The sequence below is a fragment of the Martes martes genome (genome assembly GCF_963455335.1).
Source record: "Martes martes genome assembly, chromosome: 10".
In the NCBI taxonomy this organism is placed as follows: domain Eukaryota; kingdom Metazoa; phylum Chordata; class Mammalia; order Carnivora; family Mustelidae; genus Martes; species Martes martes.
Genome location: NC_137898.1, coordinates 95,114,094 through 95,127,635, shown reverse-complemented (window position 1 = coordinate 95,127,635; position 13,542 = coordinate 95,114,094). Strand labels below are relative to the sequence as shown.

Below are 13,542 nucleotides of genomic sequence, written 5' to 3'. Positions count from 1 at the left end.
CTTTCTTCCCAGTGGCCACATACCCCATGTGCCGATAAAATTAACTACTACAAATTTCAAAACACACCAAAGATGCTATAACAATTTAAAAAGCACAGATTACTACCGTACACAATAACACAGATGAATTTTACAGACACAATGAGCAGTGCAAGAAAACAGATATAAAAGAGTATATACCATATGAATCCATTTTTATAAACATAGTTTGAGAACAGCCCAAATTAATGTCCGGTGGGACTATTTAGAACAGTAACTGCCTGCTGGGGGAGGCAGGGTGGTCCGGGAAGGGGCACCAAGGAACCTTCCGAGGTGAAAGAAATATTCTGGATCCTGATCTGGGTCATAGTTACCACACATATGTGCATATGTAAAACCTCGCCTAGCTGTTTGCTCGGTGTACATTAACTGTACACTCATGTACATTCTTATATTATACAATCAATTAGAAAAATGCAATATTGTATTATATTATACAATCCATTAGAAAAATGCAACATTTCAGTTCAACAACAAAATTAAGAAAATGGGAGCACACTACAACTATAGTTGTATGTACTAACTTCCAAGAATTCCTTACTAGTTAGTACTTCAAAGAAACTACTCTGGATCAGAGTAATAGACTAATGTGTGCGGGAAAAGTTACTACAAGTAACAGCAGCTAACCCTCAGGGCCGATTTGGTATATCCAAGCAATTCACTTTCATCACCCCATGGAGTCCCCACAACAAGTGGTAAGAGATACTATTGTTATTCCCATTTTACAGATGAGAAAACCAAGATTTCGGTCAAGTTCACTGCCCCGGCTCACAAAAAAAAACCCCCAAAAAACAGCGAGCCAGTCTCTTAACATGAGTATGTAGCTGAAAAGCAAGCTTTATGTGTCAACTTTTTCATTCTGTTTCTAGTACGGTAATCTAAAAATAAAATCGACCAGGCAGCTATAAGCAACAAAACAGAAAGCAGGCTAGATCTCAGTTCGGTTCTATAACCCGGCTATTTCTTTCCCTCTGAATTCAGTTACAAGGGACTTCACCATTCCTTCATTCTGTGACTGCAAGGCACATCCCTGGCTGTCCAGAACTGAAGTCCTACGCACATTCCAACTGGTATGTAGCAGAACAAAATGTGTTTTGGGGTAGTTTTTTTTTATGATCTCTGGCCATCAAAATATATCACACGGCAAAAGAGTCTGAACCACTGGGAACCAAGACAGGCACACTCCTGACTTCAGTGTTTACTCCAACTCATTCACGAGTCCTTTCAGTGTGGCGGCACTAGAAAAGGGATACCCGGGAGTAAGGTGGGAAAGACTTAAACGTGGTCTCTAAAAGGCTTCTTTATTTTCCCAGCACTCTGCATTGTGAGAATTTGGGAGAGGACTACATGCTGGAAGGGGGGAAAAGCACTGTGACACGACATGATTTTAATTAGGAACAAAATATACCAAATTAACCATCGAATAAGCTACAGCATTCTGCATCAGTTGAAAACTGGCACTGGAATTCACATTCGTGTTTAACTCTTCTCAGAATATGAAAATCAATTAACAATACCATCCAAGATTCAGAACTGCTCCTCCTGGAAAAGTACACAAGCAACAAACTGGACTAATATCCTGAAAAATGTCTGTATCCAAAAATTATTTGGGGCAGCTGTGGGTGTGTGGGGAGGGGGGTGGCGGGCAGGGGAGGAAGACACACTCATGTTTCCAAAAATTTTGCTCCAAAGATTTTACACGAATATTTTTGGTAGATATATTTTCATTTGCTTGTGGCTTCTAGCAAGTCTGCCAAGCAATGTCTTAAAAGATACTAAAAATCAGAACTCTCAAAAGACAGCAGGAAAGAAACATACACCGCCCATGAATTTGAATTCTATAACAAGGTAATAAGAATGCAATAAAATGATATAAAAACAAAAGAGCACACTAAAATATGCCTATTCAAATGAGCTTTTCATCTCTGTAAAGCAACTGGCTTCTCATAAAAGTCTGATTTTGCTCTCAGTTTGAAAAGTTATTAGAACAATACATCGGTCCTTCCAGGCAAGACCAAACTGTAACACAATTTTACATATTTATCAAAAGATCATTCGAAGAAGACTTACCAAGGCTGCAACGTGTATATGCTTGTGCTTCGGAGGAAAAGCAGAGAAGCGACTTTCTGTACTTAGAGTGGCGCTCAGTTCAGGGCTAGCAACACATCCCCACGCAGTCCTGCTTGGAGGAAAGTCCTGACTAGCAATCTGCCTTCGGGTTGGGCTTTTCTCTTACAAGATAAGCTGTTAAGTCATGCCTTGATTTTAGATCTGCTAACATATGGAGTCTTCCAATGTAGCCTCTCTCCGCCCCCCTCCCTCCACCGCCCCATCACCACTCAGCTCCACTCCCTCTCCACACACACACATACACACATACAAAAAAGGCACTGCAGGGCAGAAATTCCTCAGGTGCTCGCTAATGGAATTCCCAGGGTCCTGGAGCCGCTTCGGGGATCAAGAGATCTCATAGCCCCTGCTGGGGTAAGGAGCAGCGAGTCTGTTCCATTTAATCAAATACAGAATGAATTTTCAGCTCTATTCACTAGCTTGTCTCCCGGGCTCTCAAAAGGCACCAGGCAGCTAGAATCACACACATGTGGCTCTTTTAGGCAAGTATAATTAGTTTGATTTTAAAAAGCCACATTAATAATATCACCTCAGGACCATTATTCAGGGGACAGATGACAATGATACTGTATGTTTTAAGCCTGACAATGGGGGAAAGAGCACAAACAATGACAGAAAACTTGAAGGATTTAAAAAAAAAAAAAAACCAACAAACCAGTTTTTCATTTAATTGTAATCCAATATTTTTAAAATGACATGAAGAATATTCTGTACATGATCTTATAATTTTAATTGAAGAAGAATCAAAGCCCTCCTCCTCAGTCTCTTAAAAGTGAATGAGGGCCATATACACAACAAAAATGTATAAATGGAATGTTTATAAATAAATGGAATGCTTACATGCAATATAAAATCTTGAATAAAAACAATAAAACCTTCTCTAATTCAATCCAAGTTAATAAGACTTCTGGGAGAAAAAAAAGCACTCTTCAAAAAATCACCATAAAATCAAGTCCTTCAAAGCAACCTATTTAGCAACCAGACTCCAAATTCTCTTTCTAATCTAATTAGTTCCTATTAAGTGGTAAGATCATATATCTAAAGAACGACTACCTGTGTAGACAACTCATCTGCTCTCCTGATGTGCTGTCTTACATATTCTCCTGCACAGTACAAATGCTAATTACAAGGCCATAGCTAATGTAATTACACGTTATAAATAACCAATTTTTCAATTAGTTATTTTTAATTTCTTACCCCAGCCTAATTTCACTAAGACAATGCTGAACTCCTGAAATCATTTCCCCAGGATACGCTCAGACACAATCACCAATTTTTGGTCTAAATTTGTGCAAAAGAAACATTTCTAGAGAGGAAAATTTTTACTTCAATGTCTATCTTGACAAACCCATAAATGAAATCATCTAGAAAGTTATGACAGCATAAGGGCAAAGTGGGAAAAAGAAAAGCAGGAGAACTAGTCAACATATTTTACCTGACCTCCTTAGAGCAGAGGCCCATGACAGACGCTCCTATTCCCACACAAAGCCTCCATCTCTATATATACCTTGCTGATTTGGGGGGACAGCTGGGGGGTGTCCCATCTTTAAGTGAACTTAATTCCTTTCTTGCAAAGAAGGCAAAGGGTAAGACTGATTCAGACGCCAAACTACACAGGCTAGATCAGTATGCTCCAAGTCCTAAGGGTTCTTTGTACTTCCCGGCTTGAGGGTCAGAGCTGTTTAAGTACTTTCCACAGAAGAGGAGGTTCATGAGAACCATAGCAATCAATCAAAGCATCCCAAGTGACTTACTACACAAACAATAGCACAGTACCTCTAGTAACTGATTTTCCTGGTTGACTAAACTATTCAAACAAAGACAGATTTGCAAATACTATATCCGAGTTTTTGCATGAAAGTTAAACAATATACACTTGTGTGTTTTTTATAGAAATATAAATGTTTCTGCTCTACCCACTGCCAAGCACACACCCAGGGCACGTCTTTACAAAATGAAACAGGTTTTCTCCATCCTTCTCATATAACTTAAAGTATGAGGCAGTTTATTTCAACATGTGCATAACAGAAACTACAGTATTTGGTGCCTCTCTGGGTTCCTAAGAATGCTTTCTAGTTAAGCACTAATTTAAAATTTCCAGAAATTTTTTCTTTCATCTTGTCCTATAAGTTGAACAATGCCCCCCCAATTTTCAGCTAAAATAGACTACTTATTTTAAATGAGCTATAAAATGTCATAGAACGCTTGGAATTGTGCTGAGAATAAACCCACTTATTTTTCCGCTCCCCTCCCTACCTTTTCCTCCTTGACACTGCCCTTCAGGTACGCCAAGCGTCAGCCAGGAGTCGGAGGGTAATGGTATCAGTAAAGCATGGAAACACGACTGGCCTCTTTCATTTTTGCTGGCCACTGCCCTGAGAACGAATCTCATGTTAGCTTTTGGTTCAATTTTCTGTTTCTCACAGCGTTTGTTTTAGGACATAGGGGCTCATTTTCTGTTAATGGTGTTCCCTAAATTCTAGACCTCAATTGGAAAGCAGCCTGCCCTTAAAGCACCTGCCACCCTCTGATAGTCCTGACCAGGAAAGGAAGGCATTCTGGAGAAGAGCTCTTTTTGGAGAGCCTTCCACCTGATTTGGTGGGGTTAGGGAGAACAATGAAGGCAAGGGCGAGAGAGTCTATCTATCCTCCTCAGTGATTTATTACTGAAATCCCTAGATGTGGAGAGAAAGCAACAAAGGTCTGTAAGCTGCAGACCGAAATAAATAGCGAGCTGTAATGTATTTAGCAAATGATAATGCAATCCACAGAAAGCTTTACAGAGAAGAAGGAAAAATACACTCCCTGGGGCTGGGAAGTCACTGAGTCTGTGAAGGCAGAGAAAGATACATTGTGCAGGAAATTTCTCTTGCTTCTCCCTACACATAAATCACTGTCTCTCGCAGGCGCTCTGCGGGATGGAGGTTGAGAGAGGCGAGGAATCCCGCTCCCTTGGGAAAACGTGCTGGCGCCCCTTACTCCCGGCTATGCTGGATCTCACCTGCCCCAGCGGATCACCGTCAAAGAGATTAAGCGTGTTACTGACACCTCACCCCGCCTCCTCCCACGAGGTGGCTCAGAGTCCCCGAGAATCCGGAGCGCCGGAGCTCCCCCGCTGGGCATCCGTCAGCTGCCCTTCCCAGACCCCGCACGCAGCCCGGTACCCCTACGCGCTCCGGGGCGCGCCGGCCTGCCCTCCCGCGCCCGAGCCCCGTGGCCCCCAAGCCCGGGGTCCCCGGACCACCCCTCCCTCCGATCCTGCGGCGGGCCCACCCCCGCACCTCTCGGCGGGGCAGCCTCAGTCCCCGGACCTCCTGCGCGGCAGCCGGCTCCGAAAGCCACCCCCAGGTCATCCCCCGCGCGCTGGCGGCGGCTACGGCGGCGGCGGCTGCGATCCGAACGGGCCCCTCCATGCACCGAGCAGGGCAGCGGGAGGGCGCGGCGCCTCGCACGCCGGGGCGGGGACGCAGGGGCGGGCTGGCGCGGGGTCCCCGCTCTCCTTGCACCGAGCCGCGCGAGCGGAGCACCCGGGACTCAGGGGAGGGAGCTGGGGGGGGGCGGAGCCACCGGGGCGCGCCCCCGCGGCCGCGCTCCTCTCCGCCAAGGAGCGCGGGCGCGTCACCGGCGGGCGCGGGGCCAGCGAGGAGCACGCGAGGAGCGGGAGGAGGGAACCGGGCCGCAGAGGCCGCAGCGCCCCGCCGGCCCGCGCCCCGCCGGAGGGTGCGCGCGCAGCCTGCCAGATCAGCGGCGGGGGGATGGGCCGTACCAATCTGCCAGGGGGCGGGGGGCGCTCTGAGCAGGAGCTTCTCCCAATCCCCTTCCTGCTTGCTCTACGGGAAAGCCGGCCCAGGAAGGTGGAGTCCGGTCTCTGCTTTGGTTTAGGATGGTGAGGATGAGCTGCCTTAGCAACTCACGGAGACTCCACAATACCTTCGCTCACTCTGTCCTCACCTCGCTTCCCCCGGAGAGGCGGCATTTCTGGCCGGTCCGCGAATGGTCTCCACGCTCCCCTGTTTGCCCGCCCAGGCCCCGCCCAGGCCCCGCCCAGGCCCCGCCCCTCGCTCCGCCCCTCGCCCCGCCACCTAAGTTCTCCGTGGAGCCCGCGAGTCCAGCCCTTCTCTTGGCTTCTACCTAGTCTGTGCAGTCTTGCTTCCAACTTCCCGCCGCTTGTGGCTCCTGAGGCTTTCCAGCACGTTCAGTGTTTAGTTCCTTAGACAGCTTCATCCCGCCCTGCACTCACATACACGCGAGCAGGTAACAAAGCTCAGTGACCAGGAGAGGCTCAGGGTCACCTGGTGAAGCTAACGTGGCCTTTGGTCCCAGAGTCTCCCCATCTCGTCCTTTGGACCTGCCTCAAGTTCTTTGATCTCGCTGAACTTCAGTTGTTCAAACAGAAAAAGAGAAAAATAATTTCTATGTCAAGGTTGTTGTGAAGCGTTAAGTATGATACTTAGTGAAAAGCACCTGACACTCACCGGGCATTCGAGGACTGTGACTTCTTTATAATAACTTTAACTAGCATTCTATTCTTTTCTTTTCTTTTTACCACCATTATTACTTATTATTACTTTAACTACAAAAGGAGTCCTAGTGATACCTGAAGTTCAAAAACCCTCACTACGGGGGTCCCTGGGTGGCTGAGTCTGTTAAGCTACCAAGTCTTGATCTCAGCTCAGGTCTTAATTTCAGGATGTGAGTTCAAGCCCCTAGTTGGGCTTTTTGCTGGGAGTGGAGCCGACTTAAAAAAAATAAAAACACTCAGTACTGAACTTCAGAAAAACATGCCAGTCTCCCTTACCTTCTTACTTGAATTCCACAAAGAAATGCTTTGAAAGTGGTGGTGGACAAACAGTTTGGTCTTCTGCTCTTACTATGTCTGGGTCTTTGTGAAACCATTAGATCCTAAGAAAGTCAGCTGGAGGGGCAGGATGAATGAGCAGCAACTCTAGTTTGCTTTCCATTGTCCTGTTTTTTTACTTCCAATCACAAATCTGTATGTTTTTAACTTAAGGTATATTAAGTGATTTCTCATTCAGCAAATAAAACTTATAACCCCTGAAGGTTTAACCGAGAGAGTTTTGTATGAGTAGGAGGGAAGTCTTGCAGGTTTCCGGCGGCTACTCTGTAGGAATCCTAGCTGTCCACCACCACAGCACTTACACTGTAAACACTTCTTGGTTCCTCTCTGGGTCCCCCCCCATCTCACGGTGCCATTTGACTATCACTATGCCTCTAGTTGCTCATAATCAGATGGAGAAATAATCAGTTTATTGATACTCTTTGTTGTAAAAAATAATGTTTATTGATACTGATTACTCTCTGCCTTGTTCATAAAGTGGAAAAATCATTTCATATATAAAATAGTATTTCATTAATGGGTCATGCATTTATTTGTGCAACATTTACTTTCAAAATACTTATCAGGGGGCGCCTGGGTGGCTCCGTGGGTTAAGCCTCTGCCTTCTGCTCCTGTCATGATCTCAGGGTCCTGGGATCGAGCTCCTCATCAGGCTCTCTGCTCAGCAGGGAGCCTGCTTTCCCATCTCTCTCTGCCTGCCTCTCTGCCTACTTGTGATCTCTCTCTGTGTGTGTCAAATAAATAAATAAAATCTTTAAAAAGAAATTAAAAAAATAAAAATACTTATTGGGCACTTACTCTATGCCCCTGCTAGGCAAAGAGGTATATAGAGAAATAGGACATAGCCCCAAGGTTCAAAAAGCTCATCATGTAATTGTGATCCAGACACATAAATGGGTAAGTACGCTGAGATGTCTTCAGTGCAATCAAAGGGGAGCTGTGGGAGCCAAAGGCAGTGTTGCTAATACTGCCTGGAGTTCGGGGGAAGGGGAAGGTGGCTTGTCAAGAAAGGCTTCCAGAAAAAAACTGACCCATGAACTAAGTCTTAAAAGATAGTAGGAGTTAGCCAGGTAAAGGTGAAGGAGTAGAAGGGCATCTTGGCAGAGGGGGCATGATGAATAAAGGTATAGAAGTGAGAAGCAAGGCAGCCCACAGGAACTGCAGACTCTACCCTGTGGTTGAAGTTTAAGGCACTATGTAGGGATTGGTAAATGAAAGCACTGCAGAAGGAAGCTAAAGCCACATCACAGAGGGCCATGCATGTCATGCCAAGAAGATGGGACTTTATTCTGCAGGCAATGGGGACACAATGCAAGATCTTAAGTGCAAGTGGATATGAGCAGGTTTGTGTTTAGAAACATCATCTAGCTAGCAGCAGTGATGAGGACGGAATGAGGGAGCCAGGTCTGAAGTCAAAAAAATTGGGAAGCTTCAGAAGCCATCCGGACTGTCCAGTTGGATCAAGAGACTGCACTAGGACCACAATAAAATAAGAGAGAAGAGAATAACAGAGAAGAGAGGGGAGGTTCCATAAACAAGAAGAAAGTTTGGCAGGACTTGGAAACTGCATGTGGAAAGTGAAGAAGAGAAGGAACTCAAGGATAACATCAGCCTCCTAGCTTGAGGGGATGGTGGTCATGCCCCCTACCCCCATGGTGCCTGGGAAGATTGTAATGTCCTACGTGAGATACAGGTTTTAAAGAAACAATGGTGTGTTCAATTTTGAGCCTTCTGAATTTGAGGTCCTTGTGGAACCTCCATGGACAGGTGTCCACAAGATTGATAAGTCTAAGCTGGAGATATAAACTTGAAAGTCATCAGCATGGATCATATTTATGCTGTGAAAGTAGAAGTGATCCCCTCAGGAAGACTATGGAAACCTTTAAAGTTGTGGCCAAGCTTTAAAACTCCAGTATCTAAAGCCCTCAGTTATCCTGATGAATTTGGAGGGAACGTTGCTTACTGAATTCAAGGAGTGTAACATAAAGAAGATGCTTGAGGAAGGTGGTGAGGGTTTGGAATAGCCATTAGGAAAAATGAGAGGTGAAAATTGAAAGTTTAAAATCAATCACAGGAGTAAGGAGTGATGCTGAGAGCCTGGCTGAGGTTGGGGATCATGAATTCGTAGTGGAGGCATTGCATGATGGTTTGATTTTCTCTATCAAAGTGTAACCACTGAAGTGTAAAGGAAAAAGCTAACGCTGATCCAAATTTGGAGCTTTGCTGGGTGATGTGTGAGAAGGAGAATAATACAGGGTATTGGTAAGAAAGTAATTTAAATCATCAATCCTAGGATCCACAGTGTGATCTAGAAAGGAATGATAAACTAAAATAAGATGTCAAAAGAAAAGGAGATTTCTGTGAGGTTAAAGAGCAGTTGTTACAGGATTGAGGAGTGAAAAATCCACCAGGTCTTCGGTTATGATCACCATTTCCAAAGTGGAACAGTTCCAGGTAATGATTAGGTCTAGGAGGCTAATGGATGCTGGTGGAGGAAGTGGTGTAGAGATTTCGGGTTAACCTAATTTATGGGATCAGGGCTGGAGAGATGGGGAGACAGTGACGAGACTGAGAGAAATGTTAAGAGAAATACCATGAGCCAAGTGCCCATGCCCACAATGAATAGAAGGTTGACAGATGCTTAAGTGACACAGAGATGTACATTTCATGACTTTTAGATCTGAACTGGGTGCTTTATAATTCAAAATAAATGTTAAAACTGGTTCTCTAAGAATAACATGATAGACTGAGTAGAGTCAAGCCGTCCTACATCAAATTCTGACTCCACCTCATTGGGCTTGGTCACGTTATTTAAACTCTTGGAGTCTTCTTCTCGTCATTTCTGAAAGTGAGATGATATTAATACCCCATGGAGGATTGATAATATGACCTCCTTTCATAGGGTTGCTAGAGAGATTAACTGAGGTAAAACATGTAAATACTTAGTGTCTCGCAATAGATATATAAATAAAAGTTAGATCTTATAATAATAATAATAGTTAATGCTTATATAACACTTGTTATGCCAAGTATTATTTCAAGCATGAGTCCCGTATTACAAATGAGAGAACTTGAGGCCGAGCAACATGAGGTGTCCCGACCAGGAGCACACCCCTAGTCAGTGTCAGAACTTGTGTTCGGACCCACGTATCCTGGCTCTAGAGGCTGGACTCTTGATTACTGTCCATTAATGTACAAGGATAACAATAAAGAATATTTCTCTCTATTAATATCACTACAAATTAATGTGTCCATTAAAAGACTTTCATGGAGCACCTTTTCGGCATAAATTACCAAATTAAAGAAAATGCCTAGATTTAAATACATCTGTGGACTTCCTCAGGATCCCTTGTCCTCGCCTGTCTCTAGGACCCTTATCTATCATAGTGACCCATCTGGGGCTCTTCCGGCTATACCTGGAGCCTGCAAAGCTTGGGATCTCACTCCCCCAGCATCTGAGAAGGTCTGCTGACCCAACCAGAAGTGTGGGTGTGTCTGCCCCCTGAATGTGAGAAGGACATGGAGGAGCTCAACACATTCCTTCTCCCTTCCTCCACCCAGTGGCATGATTTTCCAGTCCTCCTTGGCCGGTGACATCCCTGGTGGCCGAACCGGAGCACCTGTTCAGTGACCAGCTGTGACCTTGTATTTGTTTCCCAAGTTTTCCTACTGCATTTCCCTTTTCCCACACTCTCACCATGCACTGACTTAATTGCCTCAATTTCTGTTTTCTAGAGAGATCTGAACATCAGGACTTGTGTTCATAAAGCCTTAGAAGGATTGGGCCTATCTCTATATAAAATAAGTAACAACACTGATAACAGTATGATAAACACTGAAGGAGTAGGAGGCAGCAGAGCACAAGTGTGAGTCCCTGCCTGAACAGTAACTACATGATCTTATATTTTTCTTTTTTTTTTTTTTAAGATTTTATCTATTTATTTGTCAGAGAGAGAGCACAAGCAGGCAGAGTGGCAGGCAGAGGCAGAGAGAGAAGCAGGTTCCCTGCTGGACAAGGAGCCCGATGCGGGACTCGATCTCAGGACCCTGGGATCATGACCTGAGCTGAAGGCAGCGGCTTAACCGACTGAACCACCCAGGCGTCCCCTTATATTTTTCTGTGCCTCGGTTTCCTCATACATAGAATGGGGATGCTAATCCCTGTGCCATACTATCATACACTGGTGATGAGAATAAAAAATGGTACAGCCGGGGTGCCTGGGTGGCTCAGGGGGTTAAAGCCTCTGCCTTTGGCTCAGGCCATGATACCAGGGTCCTGGGATCAAGCCCCACATCAGGCTCTCTGCTCAGCAGGGAGCCTGCTTCCCCCGCTCTCTCTGCCTGCCTCTCTGCCTATTTGTGATCTCTGTCTGTCAAATAAATAAATAAATAAAATCTTTAAAAAAATAAAAATGGTACAGCCTCCAGGGAAGAAAATTTGATGACATTTAGGAAAATTTCACATGCTTTGCCCCTCTGATCTAGTAGTTCCAGTCTTAAAATTTATCCTCCAGATACTCTTGCATTCATATAAAATGCTACATGCAAAGGTCCATTCACTGCAACATTGTTTAGGACAGATTAAAAACAACCGGAGTGTCCATCATGAGGAACTACAGCCACACAATGGAATAGTATGCAGCTGGGAAAAGGGGGGGAAGACATTCTGGAGCATTGGTATGGAAAGTACTCCAGATTCTACCATTTGCAGCAACATGGATGGACTTTCATGCTTAGCAAAATAAACCAGACACAGAAAGACACACGCCAGATGATCTCACTTGTGTTTGGAATCTAGGTAATAGAACTAATAGAAACAGAGAACGGATTGGTGGTTACCAGAGACGGGTGGGGGGAGGGGGGAATTTAAGTAAGTCCTACCGAAGTAACATACAACATGGGGACTATAGTGAACCATACCGTGTTGTGTATTTGAAAGTTGCTGAGAGAGTAGATCTTAAATGTTCTCACCATGAGAAGAAAAATTATAACTATGTGAGGTGATAGATGTTAACTTATTGTGGGGATCTTTTCACAATATATCCATCTATCAAATCATGTTGTGCACCTTCAGCTTATACAATGTTGTATATCAATTACATCACAGTAACACTGGGAGGATAAAAGCGAGCACTCTAGGAGCTGTCCTGAAATGGAAAATAGGGAGTGAGATGTCAAAGCAGAATGGCATACACAGTGCTGTGCCCTTTTTATATAGAGTTAGGAGGGAGAGGCTTAAAATATGTATTTGTAGGGTGCCTGGGTGGCTCAGTCAGTTAAGCATCTTTCTTTGTCTCAGGTCACGATCCTAGGGCCCTGGGATGGAGCCCCGAGTCAGGCTCCTGCTCAGGAGGGAGCCTGCTTCTCCCTCTCCCTTTGCCCCTCCCCCTACTCTTGCATGCTCTTGCTCTCTCTCAAATAAATATATTAAATTAAATTAATAAATAAAATCTTAGAAAAGGAAGGAAAGAGAACTTAACCTCAGCTCAGAGACTGGTGAAGACTCAGAAAGAAGTAAGAAATGGGTCCATTCTCCTCCTTCCTGTGAAAGCAGGATTGCAGGTAGAAGACTCTAGGTAGGGCTTGGCCCAGGGCTTAGAGCAGAGGAGCAGTGGGAGATGAGGTTAGTCAGCCAACTGGAGCCATATAGGGAGGGTCTGAATTGTAAATAAGACCTTGAGACTTTATTCTTTGGGTCATCATAATAACTAATCTTTATACTTTATCTTAGGTTAGAAACTCGAATCTTACTGTCTGGATTGATACCAACTCACGTTAACGTTTTAAGCCTCTAAAATATCCTTGGGCTAGAAATGATCTAACAGACGTGGCAAATGTCAAGAAGTGTCCCTTTTGGCAACAGCAAGATTGGTCAAAGGGTATCATCATCAAGCTGGCTCAGTCTGTTGAAGATTTTCCGACTAAACAGTGACTTCACATGTTTTGCTTTGGGTCCTGGCTTTGGATTTTATTTTATCTTATTTGCATAAGAAAACCATTAATCCATTTAAAACCGACAAAGAGAAGGGAGAATGACCACCGAAAGTAAATTGGTTTAGGGCCTTTCTTTTTACTCTCTGCTAAGAGTTCCAAAGTTCAAAACGACAACTAAACCCCCACAATATGTTGAACCCCGGGGTGGGGGGGGGCGGTCAGTAATAACAGAAGTCGCTTGTTCTATTTGGATAATTTCCAAATTTATACAACAAAGTTCCCGTTAAATATGCAGGAAGTTCTGATTATTTATGATGTAATTTAATATTGACATGTTATTAAATGGCCCAACCCTCCCCCAAGCCTTCAGAGTTTTACATCTGATAACTGCAAGGTAGCTAGCCCTCCCACCATGACCAGTGTTGGTAATCAACAGTTTGCCCTTGCAAGATATATTTTTTTTTCTTCAAAAAGAAATTCCAATAGTTTGACTGTATTCTCATTGTCTTGTACATTTCCTGAATTATGTGCAAGAGGATTTCACGGAGAGGGAGATTTCTATGGCCTTTTTTATGCTGAAC

General features: G+C 44.3%; 1 protein-coding gene across 2 annotated transcripts in view; it reads right to left on the bottom strand.

Annotated features, from left to right (window-relative positions):
- The window catches only part of CDON (cell adhesion associated, oncogene regulated), a 96,406-nt gene extending 89,969 nt beyond the window's left edge, over nucleotides 1-6,437 (bottom strand). Inside the window, exon 1 of one of the 2 annotated variants that reach the window (XR_013967604.1) lies at nucleotides 5,451-5,683. The gene's annotated coding sequence lies outside the window, so the exon portion shown is untranslated. Of the gene's footprint in view, nucleotides 1-5,450; nucleotides 5,684-6,300 lie in introns of those variants that run through there. The other variant, XM_080817697.1, reaches the window with a different exon arrangement.
- Between the last annotated feature and the right edge of the window lie 7,105 nt (nucleotides 6,438-13,542).